At 34.2% G+C, this 23931-nt stretch overlaps 1 pseudogene; it reads right to left on the bottom strand.

Annotated features, from left to right (window-relative positions):
- The window catches only part of LOC149543705 (C4-beta,C20-epoxidase-like), a 30874-nt pseudogene extending 8462 nt beyond the window's left edge, over window positions 1-22412 (bottom strand).
- Window positions 22413-23931: the final 1519 nt, after the last annotated feature.

The following is a 23931-nucleotide window of genomic DNA, read 5'->3' on the forward strand; positions in this document are numbered from 1 at the left end:
TGAAAATGGGTAACTAGAAATCATATTTATTAATCTAGATACAATATTGGTTTTTAATTCCCAATCAAGGATCATAAACTAATGGGCTCTTACATCCCAACTGTGCAAATTAGTGTGTAGATATTCTATTCTTTTAGGCATAAAAGTGATGGTTGTTTCAGTCATTAAGGTTCCCCTATGAGTAAAGCTATAGAGAATTAAATAAAATAAAATAAAGCTCAAAATTTCCTTAAACAAACAATCACAAAATTCTTTAATTACTTTCACAACCATTGTGAACCTCCAAATGCACAAACATGCTCACAGGTGTAATCACATAATGAAAACAATTCGGATTTATTAAAGCACCAAAGGGTTTAATCTAATCAATTAAATAGGATATGTTGACCATACAAGGATGACATTGGCTAAATATGAACAGTTGAATCACTAACTCCATGTGCCACTACCAGGGACATAAAGTCAGGGACATAAAGTTGCACACTAAACCACATGATCAAGTGAAATTTCATATAATAATATAGCCAAAGTGATAAATGCATTAAATCACATTAAAAACATTTATTTAAATAACCCATTTTGCATAAATTACTAAAATGAACAAGGTAAATATTTGTAGCACACAACCAATAAATCTAACATGGATAATTCATTTCTAATAATTTAAGCATTTAGTAATGGTTTTTTAAATAGTATAAAAGGCACTTAAATTATATAAGTGAACATTATCAAATACATGACTTGTCATTGCTATAGGAACCTAGTCCAGTGTATCATAATAGTCTATCTTAAAGTCTACTTCTAGTCTTCAGTCTGTATCAGAATAGTTTGTCTTAAAATCTACTTCCAGTTTAGAATTATATAAGTCAAATACTATGAAACACTAGAGATCATATTAGATACATTGTATAATTAGATTTTTAACATTTTTGCATTATGTAGCCACTATTCTATCTTTATACCTTTGAACTACGAACTCACTACTCATAAAGTGATGGTTGTTTTAGTCATTAAGGTTCCCTTATGAGTAAAGCTGTAAAGAATTAAATTAAATTAAATAAAGCTCAAAATTCCCTTAAACAAACAATTACAAAATTCCTTAATTACTTTCACAAGCGTTGTGAAACTCTAAATGCACAAGCATGTTCATAGATGTAATCACATAATGAAAATGATTCAGATTTATTAAAGCACCAAAGGGTTTAATTTAATCAATTAAATAGGATATTTTGACCATACAAGGATGACATTGGCTAAATATGAATAGTTGAATCACTAACTCCATGTGCTACTGCCAGGGACATAAAGCTCCACACTAAACCACATGATCAAGTGAAATTTCATATAATAATATAGCCAAAGTGATAAATGCATTAAATCACATTAAAAATATTTACTTAAATAACCCATTTTGCATAAATTACTAAAATGAACAAGGTAAATATTTGTAGCACACAACCAATAAATCTAACATGGATAATTCATTTCTAATAATTTAAGCATTTAGTAATAGTTTTTTAAATAGTATAAAAGGCACTTAAAATATATAGGTGAACATTATCAAATACATAACTCGTCATTGCTATAGGAACCTAGTCTAGTGTAGTAGGATAATAATACACAGTGCAATCTCTACACACATCTCAAGGTAATCATAGAACAACATCATGATACCACATCAATCTTGGTAATGACTAGCATAAACCTTAGTGAATCCATCTAACACATCATAATGTGATAAATCAGCCATATGCATGATCAAAGCAAATGATACAATAACATAAAAATAATCACCTCAAGGGTGTGGACAACTCATGGCCCCAATCATGTTCATTTCACAAGGAGAGATCAACAGGGTTGTATCCATTAGGATAACTTATAGAAATCAAATTGAAGAGGCACTACATTGTAGGTTCTAGTGTTTATTTCATTATTGGATTCCTATAATTTATCTATACATGTGTATGACACATTAAGGTACTAGTCCATAATGTTTTGGCTTTAGAAGCATTTTATTTCATTCACTTTTAGCAATGTTATAAGTGTGGGTAAAAGCACAAACCTGTGTCACCCTTTTGTAAAGGAGGCTAACAAAAATATAATTGTTTAGCTTCAATAATATGTATTATTATTTTGAATTTAGAAATGAAATAACTAATGAAATGTGTAGAAATGGATGAAGTTTAAGATTATAATTTTTAATAATTATTTGGAATAAGGATTGATATATTTTATTAATTTTTTATAGATAAATTTTTAGGTGCTGACAAATGCTGAAAATTAGGGGTCTAGTTCCCACCACAAAACTATATGAAAATAAACTTGTTTCCCTTTCATCTCGGACTATGTTATAGATAACATATATATCTAGAACAATAAAAAAAAAAGGCTTTAGACCTATGTTTCCTCTTTTATAAGGATTGAAATCTCAACTCACCTTAGATCTATAGTTTTCATCTCCCACCACATTATTCAAATCAAATCTATTCTAACCAAGAGAAAAATTTTACATCTTAGAATAGGACTCTCTCCTCTAAAACATCATATGTTTTTTTCATTTGTTTGATATGATATAATTATATTTTCTTTCTCAAAAGTAACATCTTTTCGAGTGTTAAAATATGTGGTTGTAAATTTTTTTAATTAAAATATACTATATCTAATTAAAACACTATAAGCTTTATATGAGAATATTCTTGACTTTGAGCTCTATAAAACGGTGTTTACGTATTATTAAAAAAATATCATAAAAAATAGTAAGAGTTATTGAAACACAACTTTTCTGAAATAATTTTAGGTTTTTAGTAATTGGATACAAACTAGTATAAAACATGTATTTAATTGGCATTTCCAATTGGAAAAGTGTGCAACCATATATAACTTAGCTAGAATGAATTTATCTAGAGGATATGATTAATATATATATTTTTTCAAACAGAAATACTCAAATTTTTTCGTGATAAGTCAACCTGAAAGGTTACACAACTTTGTACTTTCACCCATGTATATTTATTTATTTGTCAAATCCTCACCTAGAGAAAACAACAGATCAATCAAATATAATTTTATAGAGTTTTAACATGTAATAAGTCCCCAAAATTGGTTGTATGATGGTATAAATCATGTATTATAATCCACCAAGATTGTAGAGATCCATATTCGAGGTCACATGATTTTTTTGAATGATGAAATATAGTATTGTCAAAGGTGAATGTGTGATTGTCAACAAAAAACTAAATGTTGTGTGTGAGACATGTCTCAAAACTGAAACATTATATTTTATTTATCCTTGGATATGTTTTTGATACAAATTTTGGAGGATGTCATTGGATTGATTGGGGAAATGTTGTTGAATTGAAAATTTGTAGTTAGTTGTGTACAGTTCTATATAAAAAACCAATAAGTTCTTCTTGTAGACACCTAAAAACCTTTAGAAAATAAAGTATTTTTATTTTCTGAAAAAGTTCTGATGACATCATCATTTATTAATTAATTAATTAATTTTTATTCCATTAAATCCCTTTATCTTAATTAAAATTATTTAATTAAGGAATCCTTTCCAAAAATGTTTAAATCTTATTTAAACATTATTTCTTTATTTATTAATTATTTAATTAATAAATTGACCAAAAATCCTAAAATAAATAAAAAATTTTGCCCAAAACTTGGCCAATTTCCTTATGACCAATAACCTCTTCCAAAATCTTCTAATCCTTCTTTAATTTCGATTAAAGGCTAATCCCTTCATTTCCTACCCCTAATCCCAACTCAAAATATTTAATTAAGATTAAATATTAATCCTCATGTTTATTAAAAAAGTTTTAATAAATATCTCCTGAACCCAAACCCTTGAAATAAATAAAACTTTATTTATTTCCTAAAAATCTAATTTATCCTCATCCTAAGAAGTTCTAGACTCTTCTAGAAAGTCTTCATCCTCATCCTAGGAAATTCTAGACTATTCTAGAAAGTCTTTATCCTCATCCAAAATCTAGACTCTTCTAGAAGATGTCTTTAACCCTAATCCTAATCCCCTCCTAACCTTGTCACATTCCCTAAACATGGGTTAAAACTTACTAACCCAAGCCAAAGTTAACAAATATCTCCTCCTTCACCCACCCTCATTAAATGCCATCCACTTGCCTATCCCTGAGCTAATCCTAAACCATCCTTATCCATCCTCTAATCATTTGCACAAGCCTAAACAAGCTTAAAAATTTCCTAATCAAGTCCAAGTCGAAATTGCTCTCATCACCCTCAAAATATCTCAACCATAAAACTTTATGAAGTCCACTAGGTCATAAATGACTCTTACAAGCCCTTTTATTGCTCTTACAAGTCATTATGAGGGTCTTTATGAAGATTTTATCCCTTGAGCCTCCTTTGTTGACTCATCCTTTCCCTTTCCTCCATCCTCTCACCATGTGACATGTGTCACTCCTTGATTGGTTGTAAGGAAGCACAATCCATGTGCTCTCCTCTCATGCAATCTAAGCCCTCCATGAGCTTTTTCCCATCCTTGCATCTTAGCCTTCAATCCCTCAAGCCTCTTGCCTATAAATTGGATCCTTCCCCTTTGCAAAATAACACAATCCATGAAGTAAAGTTATAATGCTATTTTGAGAGCCAAATCCATACTAAAGGCATCTATCCACACCAAAAATCCACAATCATCCATTGAAGCCTTTGGAAGCATATTGAGCATACATCCTATCTATTTAGACAAAGCTACTCAACAAGAGAGCTTCTCATTGAGAGAGCCCATTAATGGCTCATATTCTCAATTGAGAGTTCATCTTAGTCTATCTTGAAGTTTATTAATTTTTTTTAGTTTGTAGAAGCTTTATTTAAATTTGGTTTCTATTAGCATACTAACATTGCTCATATACATTTTGGCACGCCCGGTGGGACCCCGCATGGGTCATCTATATTAGCTTTTGTAGTCAATTTTTGTATGTTATTTGCTGATTTTGGCTAATTTTTCTTGTCTTTGTGATTGGTAGGATTGTATAAATTGGTTTTGTAGGTCCACATGAGCATGAAGAAGACAAAGGAACTCATAATCTATCTCATAGTGTTTGCAGATTTTTCAAGCTTATAGGTGGACAAAGACCTTGAAATTCTTCTTCCTCTTCTTGTCTATATTCTTCTTATTCCATCTACTTCTTCTTCTTCTTCTTGTGGGAGATCTTGGCCATTTTTTTTTAAGGAAGCAAAATCATACACACTTCTTTTTAGTGCTTAAAGTGAACCCGCAAATCATACTTAAATTCATTGAAAAATTAAAAATTTGCAAAAAAGAAAAAATCTTTTAACAAGTGAAACTAAACCAATCTAATCATTTGCATCCTTGCAACATCAAGGTTTTAGATGCATTCATGCAAAATTAGGAACACTTCATTTTTGGGAATTTAAAAAGAACTTGAAGTTTCCATTTCAAAAGGTTCAAAATCAACACTAAGTGCACACTAAAGTTCTTTTAAAAAATCTCATGAAAACTAAGAGTCCTAAATGGTTTCCAAAATTGTCCTAAAAAGCTTTGTTATTTGTTCCAAACAAATGTCTTGTTGCAAAATCTTGAATGTTTCTTAGGTTTTTCATGCATCAAAACAATCTAGGAATATCATTTTTGGGCTTAAAACATGCAAACTAGAACACAAAATCTTGAATGAAAAGCAAAGTCCAAAGAGTCATTTTCACTTTTGAGTCCAAAACAATCTTGAATGATCTAAGGTTAAAACAAAGCACTTCAAAGTTCTTAAAACAACACACAAAATCTCAATCTTGAATGCTCAAAAGAAAACACTTGAATGTTTAACCACTTTTCTTTGAATGCATGTTGCTAAAATCACTCTTGAATGCCATGGATTAAAATCAAATTTTTCTTGAATGCATGGTTAAAACAACAAATCCAATCTTGAATTCTAAGGATCAATTAACTATTGCAATATCAAACACTTCATTTGGAGCTTCTAAAAATTGAACAAAACAAATCTCTTTTCCACATGCAATCTAGGTAAAGTTTGATTTTTGGACATTTAAGAAACCTTGTTAAGTTAAAATACAAATTTGCAAAAATCAAATAGAGTAGTTCCTTGGACTCACCTCTTTTCTAATCACCCATCAAATATTAACCATTGGTTGCAATCTCAGCGCCATTTATGGGGATGGGTCTACTTGAAAAAGGTGTTAAATGTTGCACAATCTAACTCACTCACTTGGTCTTTGAATTTTTGCTTTAACTTTATCAAAATTCTTAAATGATCAAAACTCTAGATTCAATCGATCACACTTCAAGTTTGGGCACTAAAATTGAACAACAACTGACGTGGAGAGCCTCCGGGCGCGCGCTTGAAATCGAATCTCACACACTTTTGTTTTGGGCTTAAAACAAACTCACACTCAATCTTGAATGCCTTAAAGAAAATTAATCGATACTTGACGTGGAGGGCCTCTGGGCGCGCGAGTTTGCTTTTGTTGACCCTAACTCTTTTTATTGTTTTCATTCTTCGATCGATTTACTTTTGTTGGTGCTTCAAGTTGGAATAAACATTGTATCTTAAACATGAGTGCTTGCAAAGTCTAGATCAGAAAACTTAAGCGTCAGTTGGTAAAAGAACAAATGTGTTTTTTAGCCCAAGATCATCCAAGTCTTCTCTCCCCTTGTCGTCTTTCGAGGCCATCTTGGGTGCATAAGATTAGGATCCAAAATCTTGTCTTAGCTTTTTAGGAGGCCTGCTTGGGGATTTCATCACTCCTTGGGACGACCTCAACTCGAGCATTTCGGCGGAGTATAAAGATCGGGAGGTGAATCCAAAGACACCTCTCTTGGGATCAAAATTTTGTCACTCGGGCTAAGCCTCAAGGAACTTTATACCCTTGAGAAGTGAAACAAGAGAAGTGGGTTACCGCTCCTCTCGGCTGTGTGACATCTTTTTGGTTTCATCTACGGATTTGGGCCTCACGTACCTTGCGTATATCGAGGACTCCCTAGCTATAACAAATTTCATCCTTATAGAAAGCTTCCTAGGATGTTGGTGTGTTTGACGTGCTTGCTCAAAAATTTTGTCTGCTTATTTGTTCATAGCTTTTGAATGAATGTTTGCCAACTTTGGTCAAAATGCCAAAAAAGCAGAAATCTCCTAGCTCAAGGCATACTTAGCGTAGTCACTGCCTTATCAAAAAATCATCCAAGCTCCCCCGCTGCAACCGAATCTATCTAGTTCTTTGCCTTAGAACAATCCAAAATCCAAAGTCCATCCAAATCATCCCCCCAGCCAGCTAGCAACCCAATCCAAAATCACCCAAGCCTTTAAAGAGTTGTTGTTACTCTGCCAAAGTTTGATATCCAATAAATCCTACCAATCAACCAATCTCACCAAGGTTATCCCTCTGACAGAGCATTGTCTAGGGTAATCTAGCTTTGTCACTTGCATCTCTCATCACCTTGAGCTAAAGGTTGGGATCCACAAGTGGTCAATCTTGTGTCATGCTCATAGGATCATTAGTGTATCGTCCAGTTGACACAACCACCACCAAATCCAGCACATAGGAAAGCAAAAATCTCACTTTTTGACAGCATGCCCTTGAAGTCTTCCATCCACAGGAAAGCCAAAAATCTCCAGCCAATCCTCCTTAGGTCTATCATGCAACTTTGACTCTCCCTAGGAAATCTTTCATCAGCCAATCCAAAATCTGTGCTTAACCCAAATCCAACCATGAGCTTTCGTGTTCATCCATACGCAAGACCCCATCCCCATCAAACTCATCATCAAAGCATGAAGTACCAATCCTATCATGATGTGTTTGGTCGCATTGTCCTTGCTCCCACCACCTCCTATTCCAATGATGATGAAAATCTTGTTGACTATGATGGGTATATTGAAAGCCTTAAAAACATTCCCCCAAGCATCCACCAAAATCCAAGAGTTATTCCAAACTATCTAGTCATGCCATATGATATTCCAGCTTCCCCTCCATCACCCTATCAACCAAGCTTCCAATCTTCCACCCCCATCACACTAGCTATTCCTGTCAATCCACCTCCACCTTCGACACACGAGTCTCCAAGGAATCTCCTAGAGGAAATACAAGAAAAGTTGCCTCCAACAGTCGATAAGCCATGTCATCTAATCCAACCATGTGAAGTAGTCAGTGATGAAGCTTCCCCATCTATAATATCACCTCCATCTCCCATATCTATCATCCCCATACCATCCATCAAATTGCTTAAAATCCTTCCACTTCCCGCAAGCATCAAAATCCCACCACCTATCAAATCCCTCCAAATCCTATCCACATCGCCTCCAAGCATTTCCCAAATCTCTCGTAATGACCCTTATGCATTCATCTTCTACTCACCCATCTCCACTACTGAATCCCCCATCTATCCATCCGCTGCCTTTGAAGAATCCATCCCTTCACCTCCTATCGCACCATCCACTCCAAACCAATCCTATCAAGATCCTACCCAAAAGCATGTTGACATCCCCCAACGCATAAATGAAGATATCATCGTACCATGTCTTCCATCCATACTGCAGTCACCATCTCCTCCATCTCCAAAACCTCAAGCCATATCTCCTCCACTACAAGATATCTTGTCATCCCACCAGCTACATCAAGATCCTATCCTTCCATCTCCCCCGCTCCATCCTTCCATCTTACCACCTATCCAAGCTATTCCACCATCTATAATCTACCCTCTTGGTTCACTTACATTCATCCATGGTGGCCCTCTCTCAGCAGAAGAATTAAGAACAATATCTCCCCATTGCAATACACCTAATAAATCACTTCTACCATTTTCTGCAAGCAAAAAGTTTCCTCAGCTTGTTCAAATGCTCAATCGATGGCATTATCAAGGTCAAGGTTTAGGACCACAAGAGCAAGGAATCAGAGAGCCTATTATTGCACAAAAAAATCTAGGATTTCATGGTCTTGGATATGTATCCAAAGGCTCACCATCTAAAGGTGTTGGTACACCACACCCCCAAACCAAGCCTATCTCCAAGCCCACCATGCCAGCCTCCCATCACTCCTTCAAGAAATCTTATGTCATCCCCCCTCCACCATCTTTGCAACCCAAAACAACCTACCATATCCCCCCTTCATCCGCTAAATCCATTTTGGGTCCCTATGTCCGAAAATCTACCATCCTCCATCCTCCTATCAGCCATCATAAAAATCCTATTCCATCCATTCCTATGCAAGATCAACAAAGGCACATATCAGGGCACATCATCCATCATCATCCCCGTACATGCTCTTTCATATCCTCTCCATCTCACAAAGCTTCTCCTAACCATCTTCCCAAAGCTTACCATAGCAATGTGAATGCCAACTTCAAAATGCATAAAGCTAAAAATCCACATCCTAGGCAATCATATGTCTATTCTAAAAGACATACTCCAAAAAGGAAAAATCCAATCAAAGAATGCAAAATAATGCAAACGCCTATGAAAAGAAAAACCAAAACCATGTGGATCCCAAAGAAAAAAGTTGAAACCCAATGCATAATGGCATCCACCATTGCTAATCCCCCATCCAATGACTCATGTCCCCCATCTCCTAACTCCATCTTGGGTGCCTATATCCCCAAGCACGCTTCCACAAATCCTCCATCACGCCCGCATCTACCATCTATCCCCCATATGCTCTTTTCACACCCGTCCCAACATGTGCCAATGTTGCTCTTGCAAGAATCCCCATATCATGCTCCTTTCCAACCTTTTCATCCCTCCATCTCCTACCATCAATCCCATCTAATCCGATCTATTGCATAAATCACACATCTGGTGTACCAACAGCTAGCAACAAAATTGAACATTCCAACAGCCAGTGAAAAATCCCAAAAAAGCCAAAATAGCTGAAGAAAGCCAAAATCATTCCAGCTAAGTCCAAAGTCAAAAAGTCAAAAAAGAAAAGAAAAATAAAGCGTCCACTGGTGAAAACTTGGCAATTCAAGCACCTTGGACAAGTACCATGATGAAAACTTGGCAAACAAGCATCATGCGTAATCCCGCCATCCCCAGCTTAGCCTATCACCCTCATGCTTTTGGTCATCTCTTGACATCCAACTCCATCTTCCAATCTATCCACCCATCCTCCATCCTCTAGCTTCCATCTCACACCATCCACTAATCTTATGTAGCTTCAGCCAATCATCTTAGCTATCATCCATCTCCCTAACCCCTTCAGCTTTTTCCATCTTAGCTTCAATCCTATCACATCCATCGTAAGACCTCCTTCCGCATGTTATCTTCTAATTGGGGGCACTATATTCCTTGGAGATCTTGTCTTGTCCATCCTCCCTTGTCATTGGTATCTAGCTCTAGGCTATCCTCATGCAAACCCAATGTCATCTCTTTATATCCATCATAATCCTAGCTATCTACCATCCTATCCAGCCATCTCATCCTGCTCTTCTAGCTATCCTTGGTCACAAAATCTCTCATCATCATTGGATGCATCCTGCCAAATCCATATATTTTGTTATCACCCCACCCTTAGCTTTCACATCTTGCACAACATCAAACCATCCCGCTATCCTATCATCTTGAGCTTTTGCCTTCTTGTAACTATCTTGGTTAGCTTTAGCTTGTAAATATCTTGGTCCGTCAGCTTGTACATCCGCTTTAGCTTAGTACCATTGTATCTATCTAGCTTTCGTGTCAATTCGTCCTTGATCAACATCTTGCACACATCGCACAACTCTTGGTTAGCTATTCCAACGCATCCTTTAGCTAGATTTCCTGTCACCAAAGTGTTATCTTTCTTAGTTCAGCTTGCCAGACGCATCACTCATCCAAATCCACCAGCTTAGGTGCTCTTTGATAGGTCCTTGCAGGATATAGCTTTCCTCATGTCTGATCTTGGTCCATTAGTACCTCGTCCTACCCATCTCGTTGGCAAACGGTTCTCTTTTGGATTTTCACTTTCTTTTGATTTGGGATCTTCCCTTTTGGGTCTTGAAGTATCTTTTCCAAGCAATCTCCTTGTTCCCTCCTCAAGGTTGCCACGATCTTCCATATCATGGTATGCTGTGAATGGGGCAATTAGAGCGTAAGGTCTTAATCAGGTCTTTCATTTGGTTTTCTTTTCTACTTGTGGGTTCTCCAATGTCATTTCCACGCTGCTTCCTCTAGGATTCATGTGTGATGTTGGGGCAATCCTTGCGTGTTTGTTTTGAGTTAGTTTGTCAATCCTCTGGACAGTTGGTGAACAGGCCTTGATGTTCTTGGTAACCTTGGCAATTAACCAATAGTCCTATAGCAAATCTAGTGCTCAACTACATGGTGGTACTTCTCTTTGAAGTATCCCCCCGCTCAAAAAGCTTCAATGGTTTTCCTTCATCTCCATTATCCCCCATCCATATCCAGCATCCGTCTCTCCTACCCCAGCTTATGCATCAGTATCTCTTTGAATCACTCATCACTCTTAGCTTTAGGGATCCACAATCCTAGTCTTAGGGATCCACCAATCCAAATCAATCCACCAAGCCTCATCTTTCGAGATCCACAATCCTAGTCCTAGGGATCTCCGAAACCCATCTTCCACCAATCTGACTCTTTGAAATCCTGTTGCATCAGCTTTATAATCCCCTCATCCATCTCCCTATCCTGGATTCCTTTTTATAGCGCTCTGCTCCTTCATCCTCCACCTTCCCTAAAGTCTTAAGCTTGCTTCCTCTTGTGCATCTGATTCTCCTTTATCATTCTCCCATAGTGAGAGTTTGAGCTAATTTAGCCCCTTCTCTTTGCCAATCTGAGTTTCCTTGCTCATCTGAGATTCTTGTACATTTCAAGAAGCCATCGAGCCTCACTTTCTCTCCCCGCTGCCTTCTTGAGGGGGCATCTCACAGTCCATTCTCTCCTCTTCTGCTCTAGCCTTGGGCATCTTATTTTCTTATCTTTGATGCCATGCCACTTGTGGCATCACATCAAAGAGGGGCAAAATGTAGACACCTAAAAACCTTTAGAAAATAAAGTATTTTTATTTTCTAAAAAAGTTCTAATGACATCATCATTTATTAATTAATTAATTATTTAATTAATTAATTAATTTTTATGCCATTAAATCCCTTTATCTTAATTAAAATTATTTAATTAAGGAATCCTTTCCAAAAATGTTTAAATCTTATTTAAACATTATTTCTTTATTTATTAATTATTTAATTAATAAATTGACCAAAAATCCTAAAATAAATTAAAAATTTTGCCCAAAACTTGGCCAATTTCCTTATGACCAATAACCTCTTCCAAAATCTTCTAATCCTTCTTTAATTTCGATTAAAAGCTAATCCCTTCATTTCCTACCCCTAATCCCAACTCAAAATATTTAATTAAGATTAAATATTAATCCTCATGTTTATTAAAAAAGTTTTAATAAATATCTCCTGAACCCAAACCCTTGAAATAAATAAAACTTTATTTATTTCCTAAAAATCTAATTTATCCTCATCCTAAGAAGTTCTAGACTCTTCTAGAAAGTCTTCATCCTCATCCTAGGAAATTCTAGACTATTCTAGAAAGTCTTTATCCTCATCCAAAATCTAGACTCTTCTAGAAGATGTCTTTAAACCTAATCCTAATCCCCTCCTAACCTTGTCACATTCCCTAAACATGGGTTAAAACTTACTAACCCAAGCCAAAGTTAACAAATATCTCCTCCTTCACCCACCCTCATTAAATGCCATCCACTTGCCTATCCCTAAGCTAATCCTAAACCATCCTAATACATCCTCTAATCATTTGCACAAGCCTAAACAAGCTTAAAAATTTCCTAATCAAGTCCAAGTCGAAATTGCTCTCATCACCCTCAAAATATCTCAACCATAAAACTTTATGAAGTCCACTAGGTCATAAATGACTCTTACAAGCCCTTTTATTGCTCTTACAAGTCATTATGAGGGTCTTTATGAAGATTTTATCCCTTGAGCCTCCTTTGTTGACTCATCCTTTCCCTTTCCTCCATCCTCTCACCATGTGACATGTGTCACTCCTTGATTGGTTGTAAGGAAGCACAATCCATGTGCTCTCCTCTCATGCAATCTAAGCCCTCCATGAGCTTTTTCCCATCCTTGCATCTTAGCCCTCAATCCCTCAAGCCTCTTGCCTATAAATTGGATCCTTCCCCTTTGCAAAATAACACAATCCATGAAGTAAAGTTATAATGCTATTTTGAGAGCCAAATCCATACTAAAGCCATCTATCCACACCAAAAATCCACAATCATCCATTGAAGCCTTTGGAAGCATATTGAGCATACATCCTATCTATTTAGACAAAGCTACTCAACAAGAGAGCTTCTCATTGAGAGAGCCCATTAATGGCTCATATTCTCAATTGAGAGTTCATCTTAGTCTATCTTGAAGTTTATGAATTTTGTTTAGTTTGTAGAAGCTTTATTTAAATTTGGTTTCTATTAGCATACTAACATTGCTCATATACACTTGTTTCAACATCAAGGAATATTAAATAAAGTTATGGGTTGGAAATTTATAATTGAAACTATCAATAGGTATTGGAGGAAACAATGAGAGAACTCCAATAGGTTGTAAGAATTATAAATCCAAAGGATAAAAAGTAATGGCCAAGAAAGAATAACCTTTCTATAGACAACATAAAGGCAATAGTATTATAAAATATAGTCTAGTTTGTTTAAATTTTAGGCATTTTTGGAGCCTTAGAAAATTAATGATGAGGGTTGCATGGTGGTTTAGGAAATTGAGGGATATGACAGGGGTTTTTCAGGAGAAACAAGGAAAGAGTTTTCTAGTGTAGGGTGCTAGAGGAAGGTGTATGTAGACAAGATTGATAAGGATAGTGAATGAATACATTGGGTTTTATAGTGAGAATCCTATTGAAGTGTGATTAGTATTTGGGTTGATTAACTATTTTGTGTTTAAAATATTGAGGATTGGGAGAGTGGGAAAATGTTCAGTCTTACATTGAAAGGTCACTTAGTCAAGTATAGAGGAGGTAAATTTGATCCTGTTGAGGTAATAATGATAGTGACTTGGATGTTGATAATCAATGAAAATATTTGTACCAACTAAATTGAATAACAAAATTTTCCTGAAAGAGAAGTATATAGGAATGGGTGCATGGATGCTCTGCATAAAAAGATCATAATATTAGGCCTTTGAAGCTAGCATTCTATTTGAAAAAAAGTGATTCTAAGATGCTACAAAAGTCTTGTATTTTAATTAATTGTACTGAGATTACAACTCAAAATATTTCAGCTATCTCTTCTCCACATGGAAAAAATAAAACCAAGATATGATACTTTACTTAATAGTCCAAAGAGATATTTTAAACATAAGAATCCAAAGACATATCTAAAATAGAACATGAAAGCCTAAAGATAGATGCGAGACATGAGATTCCAAAGACTAATCTAGAACACAATATAATATCTACACAATAAAGGTAACATCAATCCAAAAAATAAATCACAAATATCTCCCTTCGCTACATGCACTAAACCTACAAAGAAAATTCTACAAAAAGGAAAGATCAAAAACTAACTATAAGAGTCCCAAGACAAATTTAAAACATAAGAGTCCATTAATAAAGGTCAACATCAATAAATATGACCAGCCTCACTTAATATTCTTATCTAGTTTTATAAGTCCTAAGAATTATTTATCCATCATAACTTGAGCCAAACACAATGTATAAATAATAAACATTTGATGCTAACAATCTATGTGACAAAATGGGATTGTAAGCTGCTACGAAAGCCCATGATTATATTTATTTGCATCATAATCTAAAATTAAACTCTATCAACTCCCCCTTCTCCACATGTACTCAACCTAGAATGAAAAGAGAATAGATGTGTCTTCAATCTGTATCACAATAGTTTGTCTTAAAGTTTACTTCCAATTTAGAGTTATATAAGTCAAATACTATGAAACACTAGAGATCATATTAGATACATTGTATAATTATATTTTAAACATTTTTTCATGATGTAGCCACTATTCTATCCTTATACCTTTGAACTACCAACTCGCTACTCATAAAGAAATAGATGCAATAGACTAAAAAAAATGGAGAAAAAACATACAACAAAAATCAATATAATTAAAACAATATAAAGTACATAACCTCAAATTTATATTAATAACAAAAAAGCCTTTACACTTGAAACTCTACCTTTACTCCTTAACCAAAGGAATAAATATTACTCTATATAGAAGAAAATGACTTTTTCATACATCCATATTTTTATATTATTCCTTTAATGTAGTCAAATGCACTAATTCATTAAAAAAGAGGAAAATTCTAATTTATCTAAAACATCTAGTGAATCAACTTAGTTTTTGTTTCCCACAAGGACACCTGCAATCAAATGATAAATGTATCAAGGGAATTTAATTTTATAATGTACATTTTCAACTTCATCAAAATCAATACATGAACACTAACATTGTGTAACCAAAGCATTATGAATTCACTCATGAAGAACTAAGAGAATAATTTCTATTCATACTAATTCCACACCTAAATGTCCTTACCTTGACTCAATAACACCTAGCAATAGATTTAAACCTCTAACTTGGATGATATCCCATTATTTCTCTAGTTATTTTCGCATCACCTTTACCTCTTCAAAAATTATTTCTCCCAAATGTCATATTTCACTCTAATTTTAGCTATTGAAACTATTTTAAAATTGTTAATAAAATATTTTCATGATTTAAAAATCTAATACTATTCAAAATTTCCATGTTATACTATATTGAGTATTCTTCTCTAAATAATAATTAATTAGCAAAGATACTTGCCAAGTAGGTAACCTCATCCTCCTCATGACAAGGTTTATGATCCTTCACCACTAATAAAATAAGGTAGCCAAATATTTTTAAAGGTTGATTGAACTTATTTTTACATTCAACCATTAATATGTGGACTTGGCGATAATGTAAAACAACTCCATCAAAAAAACAAAGGGATAAAACTATATTAAGATGAAAACAAGAAAAATCTAAATTATGTCACCAAATAACTACTATTAATATGAATGATGCAATATGTCTGACTATCTCTCCAACACTGGTCTAATCTAAAACATTACATTGTTATAGATGCTTTCAAATGATTTTACTATAAATAGATGGTTTAGGCATTATTTCCATGATCATTTTTTTTAAAGTGCTTGTTAAAAAGGTTGAAGAAGGATCCTTACTTGGTTCTAAAAAAAAGTCGAATTCCCCCAAAATATTGCACAAGATATTCAATTGACAATAGCCACTAAAAATAATAAATAAAATCAAATTAGTAGTATTGTTGATTGCATAATAGAGAAAGACAAGAACATGTTGTTAACAAATTCCTAGCCTATTGAACATTCTTATAAAGTCTTTAAAGAAGATAAAATAAATAGAACCATGCACCAAAGACTAATAATTCCATATAATAGAAAAAGAAACCCCTACTAACAAAATCATAACATACTAGAAGAAAACCTTGCCAACAAAACCCTTGCCTACTAAACCATTAAAGGCTTACACTATTTTAGTGTCTATAATTATTTTTACCACAATATATCATAGGTCTAATTTCATGAGGTGAAATTAAGAAGAATAAGAACCTAAAGGATATTAAAAAAGGATTTGAACAAAAAACATTCTTCTAGATAAGATTAAGGTTTAGTTATACACCTAATAACCCATACCAATCTAAGATGAAGGTCCAAAATTTGGTGTGCCTAGGTTAGGCAAGAATAAATTATTTGGATTTTAGATAGAGCCTCCTAGGACTCAAAAATCACTAGAAAGATGGAAAATATGAATGGGACGATAAATTGTATAATAATCCAAAGAAAAAACAATAAACAATATGTCCTTTTGAATTGTATTAGGTGAATTCAGAGGCATGTGGTAAAATGTAAAAGGGGAAGTGGGCAAAAGATATGTAGAAATAGTATCTTATTGCAAAGAAGCATTCCCGCTCCTTTGTACAAGGCATATCAATGGTCACTATCTAAAAAAATAATTAAAGGCCAACCAACTATGAGAAAGAGATATGAAAGACCGCCAGCATACAAACAAATAAGTAGAGGAAAAGAATTGCTTGTATCTTGGGAGAGAGAGTATATGTATTTTGCATACCTATAATCTATATGGTATTATATTACACATAAGGGAAATTTTTACTAGATGGGTCTTTCATGAATACATCACCGTTTTTAATCATTTTATTGATCAATGCCCATGCATAAAGCTTAATAACTAGCTACACATCTCACTTGCATGAAGAGCAAGAAGACATAATTGCCAATTACTATTTTTGTTCTTTCCTAAGAATGGTATGCCCAAGACTTCTGTAGTCATGCAAAAAATACTAGCTATGAAGGAAGTTTGCAAGGATGCTAACTTTAATACCTTTACATCAATTTTTACCTCTTCTCTATTGTTGAATTCTATTAAAGAATTTTGTTTCATAGTATTTAGCTAACTGTCAATGACTTAAGAAATTAAAAAGGAATTCATATTAAATTTTCCCATTAGCAAATCTAAGTGAAATAGTCTAATTGGGTATAGAGGAAAACATTAATCATTGGTTAACTTGAAGACCAGGAAATAATTCTTTGCTATGACAAGAACTATAAATAAAGAGTGAGAATTTAATCAAGGTAAACTTAACCTAAAACTATAAGTCAAGAGGAAAATAATATCTTAGATAAATAAAAAATTTGTAAAAGGGAAACTGGGAAAAAGATGTGTAGAAATAGTATTTGGTTTTAGGGAAGCATTATACTCCTTTGTATAAGGTATAGTAATGACTACTATATAATCAAATAATAAATGGTGAACTACCCTTGGGAAAGAGATATGAAAGACTCTACCAGTATACAAAATAAATAAGAAGAGGCAAAGAGATATGTAAGACTTCTAGTATAAAAAGCATATAACCCGAGGAAAAGAATTAGTTGTTTCTTTGGAGAGAGTGCATACATATTCTACATACCCATAATCTATATGCTATCATTATACACATATGGGAAAGATTTTGGAGATGGGGTTTCTATGAATGCATCACCATTTTGAATTATTCTATAGATCAATCTCCATGCAAAAAGCTTAATAAGTAGCTACACATCTCACCTTCATGAAGGGGAGGAAGCCTTACTTGCAAACAAAAATGTTTGGTGTTTTCATAGGAATGGAATGCCCAAGACTCTGTAGTCATGCCAAAAAAGCCAGCCATGAAGTCATTATACAAGGATCCTAACCCCAAGACCTTTACATGGATTTTTGCCCCTTCTTTGTTGTTGAATTATGTAAAAGCATTGTTTTGCATAGTATCCAGCTAACTATCGATCATCTTTAAAAAGTTTTTTTTTTAAAGTATTAAAAGTTCCCATCAATAGATGGTAATGAAAAATTATGATTGGCTATGTAGAAAAACATTAATCACTAGTGAAGTCAAAGCATGGGAAATAGTTCTCTTCTATTGCAAGAATTAGCAAGAGACATTATTTCCTAAGATGTTCTTGGATATATATATATATATATATATATATATATACATAGACACACACACACACACACACACATACACATTGAGATATTATTGGAAGGAAGGAGAAGAATCAAAGGAGGAGGATAAATGATAGGGAATTAGAATTTCAAATATCCTTGTATTTATATTTCAAAAAAAGAAAAAAAGGAAAGCTCGAAAATAGAGTAATCCTTACCACAAATCCCACTAGTAATAAACAAATAAAACAAAAAAACATGCCAGCAATAAGGGGGCATATTACTATGATCAACCCAGTACTTGATCATATACATATATAATAAAACCATGTAGGGCACCAAGTTCAAAGTGATCCAACACATTAAAAGCTATTATAAAATCATAGGTATGGCTAGTTTCCAATATTCATTCTTCTCCTCCTCATGCTCTTCCCTATTAATGTCCACCCCCTCCTCTTTGATAGGTTTGTCTAGGAGTGTCTCCAGTGAATCCTCTACTAGGAAGCCATAAATGAAGAGGGTAGTCTTGATCTCCTTGCCTGAATACTTATTGTCCTTATTAACTTGCAAAATATATTGTAGTGGTATCCAAATGCATGACCTTCATGGTGAATTTAGCTAGGGTATTGAATTTTTGGCAAAGGCCAATGTGGTTATTCACCATCTCCCTTATTGAATGCTCCAGCCTCTCAAGCTAAGCCTTGCTTTGGCTTTGGCCATGGCTATGCTTCCCTTTCTCCTCCCCACCTTTGGGAGTGCCTTCCATGAGGGAGGTGATGTCCTCTACCTACTTCTAGTCAAGGATGAGGCAGCTTCCAGGGTACTTGAGATGTGTGAGGGACTAGGTGGGCTATAGATAGGCTTCTTTCCAATGTCTTGGTGCAACCTCTTCCTCTTGGTGGGATTTTTCTCACTCTTAATAGACTTGGAGCTAAAGTCCTATTTAGATGAGGGGTGACTTGGGGTGACTTGAATTTCTCCAATTGGAGTCATTTACTAGCTCTTCAAGGAGTTTTATTACTTCTCCTAATTAGTCTTCTAATTAATTATATATAAAAATATATAATCTGAATTTTAATTTTAATGTTAATTTAATTTGAATTCTAAAAAATTATATAAGTAATATAAATTATTGTATATAATTAATATTTAGTAATACATTATTCTAATATACTTAATTTAAAATCTAATTCTTAATTATTATTATATTGTTATGTTCCTTATCTATGATCATACATATTACATATCCTCCAACAATGGCATTTCATAATATGAAAAATTTATGAGAAATTATATCAACAATTACATGTGTCTTAGATATGTTTGTATACTTTGCATGCATATCTATTGGATGAATTGTTGAGAAAATAGTTGCATATTTGGTAGAGGAAAAATATATTTGTGAGAATAAATTATAATCATTTCAACTATATTTCCTATTTAATGCGTAGTAAGATATATATAAATGAAAAAAATTTCCTAACAGTTATATCAAGTAAAAAAATTAAAACAAAATGTAAAGAGGAAAGCTGTTAAAAAATTTGATATGTAGCGTGAAAATATATTAACATAAATTTAACCTAGGTGATTAGACTCAAACATACTATACAATCTACTTTATTTTATTTTTTTCAATTCTCCCTAATGTAGATAAACCCCAAAAGAACACATTTTGTAATTTCCTAATTTTCTAGAAGATTTTGGAGATTACATCTACAAGCTAAGGTTTCTTTTATTTTTGTAAATTAAATCTTATGGAGGAAGAATTTTTTTATAGTTAATATTTTGAATGCCAACCCTAGTGAAAAGGTATTTGATAAAAACAAATCTAGCATTTCTTAAAGCTAACCTCCTTTTTTTTGGTTGCTATTTAATATATCAAAGACCTTCACTTCTTATTTTAAGCCAATTACTTATTTATGTCCCTTGTATGTTAAAATGTCTATATCATGAGGATTCAAAATTCCTTGGTTATTTTATATCCACAAAATTGAGGGACTTTTATTTCAATTAGCTTTATCATTCTCTTTTTTCTTGGTACTGTACACTATTTTTCACTGTGACTTGGTAGATTACAAACCACTCTTTTCTGATTTGCCTTCATTTTGCATTTGGGCATCTATTGAACATGATGTTCATATTTGTATATAATATGAAGTTGGTGTGAGATATGAGAATTTTTGTTCTATATTTGTGACTATGACTTCTTAAAGTCGTTGAATTTTAATCTTTTGTTTAAAGTCCTCATTCTTCTCTTCATAAAATATTTGATGAAAATATGTAACTATAGGCTTGTTCTTGCCTTTGTAATTTAACTCTCTGATTTATTTATGAGGATCTCTATGTCACAACTTTGAGTAAACCTACTTATCTTGGTAAAAAAAAAAAAATTGAATGCCCTTTCATTATGTCTTGTAGTGAGGCTCCTCTATTTATATGTTACTTTCCTTTAGTGGTCGCAAGCTCAATAGGACCAGTTTTGGTGCTAATGAATATTCTTTATCATGCCACTTGCTATGTAAAATATAAATACATCCATGTTCATAGTGAATGTTTCATTGTTCTAGTAATTGAATTGATAGAGATCATGTGGTATTTATCCTTTGATCCTCATTTTTCAAAAAGGACTCTATTTAAATTAAATTCAAACTAGTATCTTTGATATGAGATTGGTAATCTTCTCAATTCTGTGACTCCCATTTGTGCAACCACAACCTTCTTGTATAATCTAAAGGAGGACTTCTTGGAAATGTCAACATCTCCTTTTTGCTTTCTTTTGGGTAACTTTAAGATCCTTTAAAGTAATAATGACAACTCTTCTTAATACTTCTATTGTATTCAGATGAAAAGGAATTTCTACTTAAAAATACATTTTTTACTAAGAAAAATAGGTTTTACAGCAGTCCTAAAACCCAAAAGTTTTTACAAATACACTAGCCACATAATATTAAATAAAGCCCTAACCTAGTAATACTGCCTACATAAGGCCATAACAAAGGATAGGCCAATGACCAAAAAGGAAAAGCCAAAAAGACCCAACAACAAAAGGACAAGACAAGAAATAAAACCCTTACTACTTAGTCTTCCTATCAAGATCCTGCATTACTTCAGCTACTTCATAAGCACACTAGATCTCCTCGATCACACGCTCCTAGTTCAGATCATTAGAATGTTCCACTAGGCCCTTGGTCTCATTCATTTCCCCCTCAATTTGCTTGGATTCCTCATTGGCCCTTTCATTCTTTTCCGCACCAATGCCTACATTTTTTAGCAATTCACCCAGGCTGTTGATGTTCTCATTGAGAATGTTCAGAGTGGCAATCACCTGATTGGCAAGATTTTTGTTCGATATCTCCATTATTTGCACCCTTTTCTAAACCTTAGAAAGATAATCATCCTAGTCTGCTAGAAGACCTTGGTCACTACTCTTCCTTTGGCCTTCCTCTTGGCCCTTTGTCTCCTTAAGCTCTTCAATCTCATGGAAAATCCACTTAGTTGAGAGGACGTTGTCTATCATGATGTTTTTGGCATTATTGAGTAGGTCGAGCCCTATTTCCCTTACATTCTCTAAAATTGCAACCGAAGCTAGGTATATGAGTTCCTCTAAATTAGCTTTTCACTCCTTATCTTTGATAACTTGGGAATTCAAGGTCTCCTTGATGATCCCCATCTTCCCAGTTCTAGTGTTGAAGTTTCTCTATGACCTCCTCCTTTCTTTAATTACATCCTCTCCACTATCTTCCACCAAGATCTCCTTTATCTTCCCCAAGGGTGAAGAGAGGGAAGGGGGACAACCACAAATGTCAGGTGTCTCATCACTTCTCCTTTCCAAAGGCAAATCCTCCTTAGCCTTCCTCTTATTAGGATTTCCAGGCAGAATAGTGACTTCCTCTCCATTCTTCTCATCCTCAAACTCCATTTCCTCCTCATCCTCATTATACTCCTCTCCCCCTATTCCTCAAGCTTGGGTGTTATTTCTTTGAGACTCTTCCTGCTTGGAACTTTACTAGTGGAAGGAGAAATTTTTTCACCCCCCCTTTGACTTCTTACCTGATGAAGGTGTATTTTCCTCTTCTTCTAGGCTTTGGTTTTCCTCAAAGTCAAAATAATTTGAGCTCCTTGAATCCTCTAAAGCATCCCCAAAATGGCTTAAAGATTTTCCCGTAGTCTAGGTCTTAAGATATTCATAAACTAGAAGGAGAAAACCCTCATGAAGAGCTGAGTTTGCACTAGGTTTATTCTTGAAACCCTCAATGCTCTTGCTCAAATAAGTAAATTGATAGAAAGGAAAAGAAATTTTAGCACCATGTCTAAAGTGATTTAGCAAAACAAAGTGGTGTGTTCTAACTCTGTCGAATCTAGTATCCAAGGAAATGAATTCAATGATAGCCATTAAGACATACCTCCACAACTTTTTATTGAATCCATTTCATAATAAGTCTCGACCTTCACTAACTTATTCCTCTCTACCTCATCCTTCATGAAATTTTTCACTGCATTTGCCAAACATTTTCTTGTCCTTGAAAAAATTTATCCCCTCCTAAGGAATCTTTGTCACAAGAGAAATTGTTTCCACACTCACCTGGTGTGAAACATCGTCAATTTTAACATGACCATCCTTCGAGGTGTTCACCATGAGCTTAGTAATATTATTTTTAGAACCATGGAGATTTTTTATGTACCTCCCTATTCCACCCTTCTCCAGTCTATTCTAGACCTTTGTTCTCTTTCCCCATTTTTCTACCTCCCTAGCCAGCTCCTTCCTGCTCCTCTCACCAACCATCTTGCTCTCCTGTATGAAAACCCTACACTATTTCCTTAGCCCTTCACAATATTCTACTTTTTTACCTATTTAATTCACAAAATCCTTTTCACCTATATCATTATTAATGTAAGATCCAAATGTGACCAAAAAAAATGCTAGAAGTGCACAAAATGATGGTATCTCATTACCTTCCCATGAATCTCATTAAAACCTTGTCCTCCAACTCATCTTACATATATTTCCATTATTAACTCAAGATCACCTTTGTACTCCCTTGGATTCATTCTAGCATTAAAATATCTTTCAAGGCCACTAGAAAGTTGGCTTCGCTATGCCACATCATCATTGTATTTTTGGTCACCACCTTATTTGCAAACTAGTCTACAATAGAATTTGCCTCTCTATACACATGGTTGACATGGACCCTTTTGAATTTTCCAAAATCCAATTGGATCTCCTCCACCACATTAGAAATGGTCCAGGAAGGATGAGAGCATCCTTTTAAACATTTGGTTATATTTAAAGAGTCTCCCTCAAACCCAAGATTTTCAATTCCAATAGCAAGAGCCAACTTGATAGCTTGAAGAGTGCACTAGCCTCCATGTAGTGGTTCATCTAAGTCCCTAGAGGGTAGGAAAAGGCCACTACTTCAACTCCATGACAATTTCTAATT

Source organism: Cupressus sempervirens, chromosome 8, assembly GCF_028749045.1.
Source record: "Cupressus sempervirens isolate cs-2001-9-10 chromosome 8, ASM2874904v1, whole genome shotgun sequence".
In the NCBI taxonomy this organism is placed as follows: Eukaryota; Viridiplantae; Streptophyta; class Pinopsida; order Cupressales; family Cupressaceae; genus Cupressus; species Cupressus sempervirens.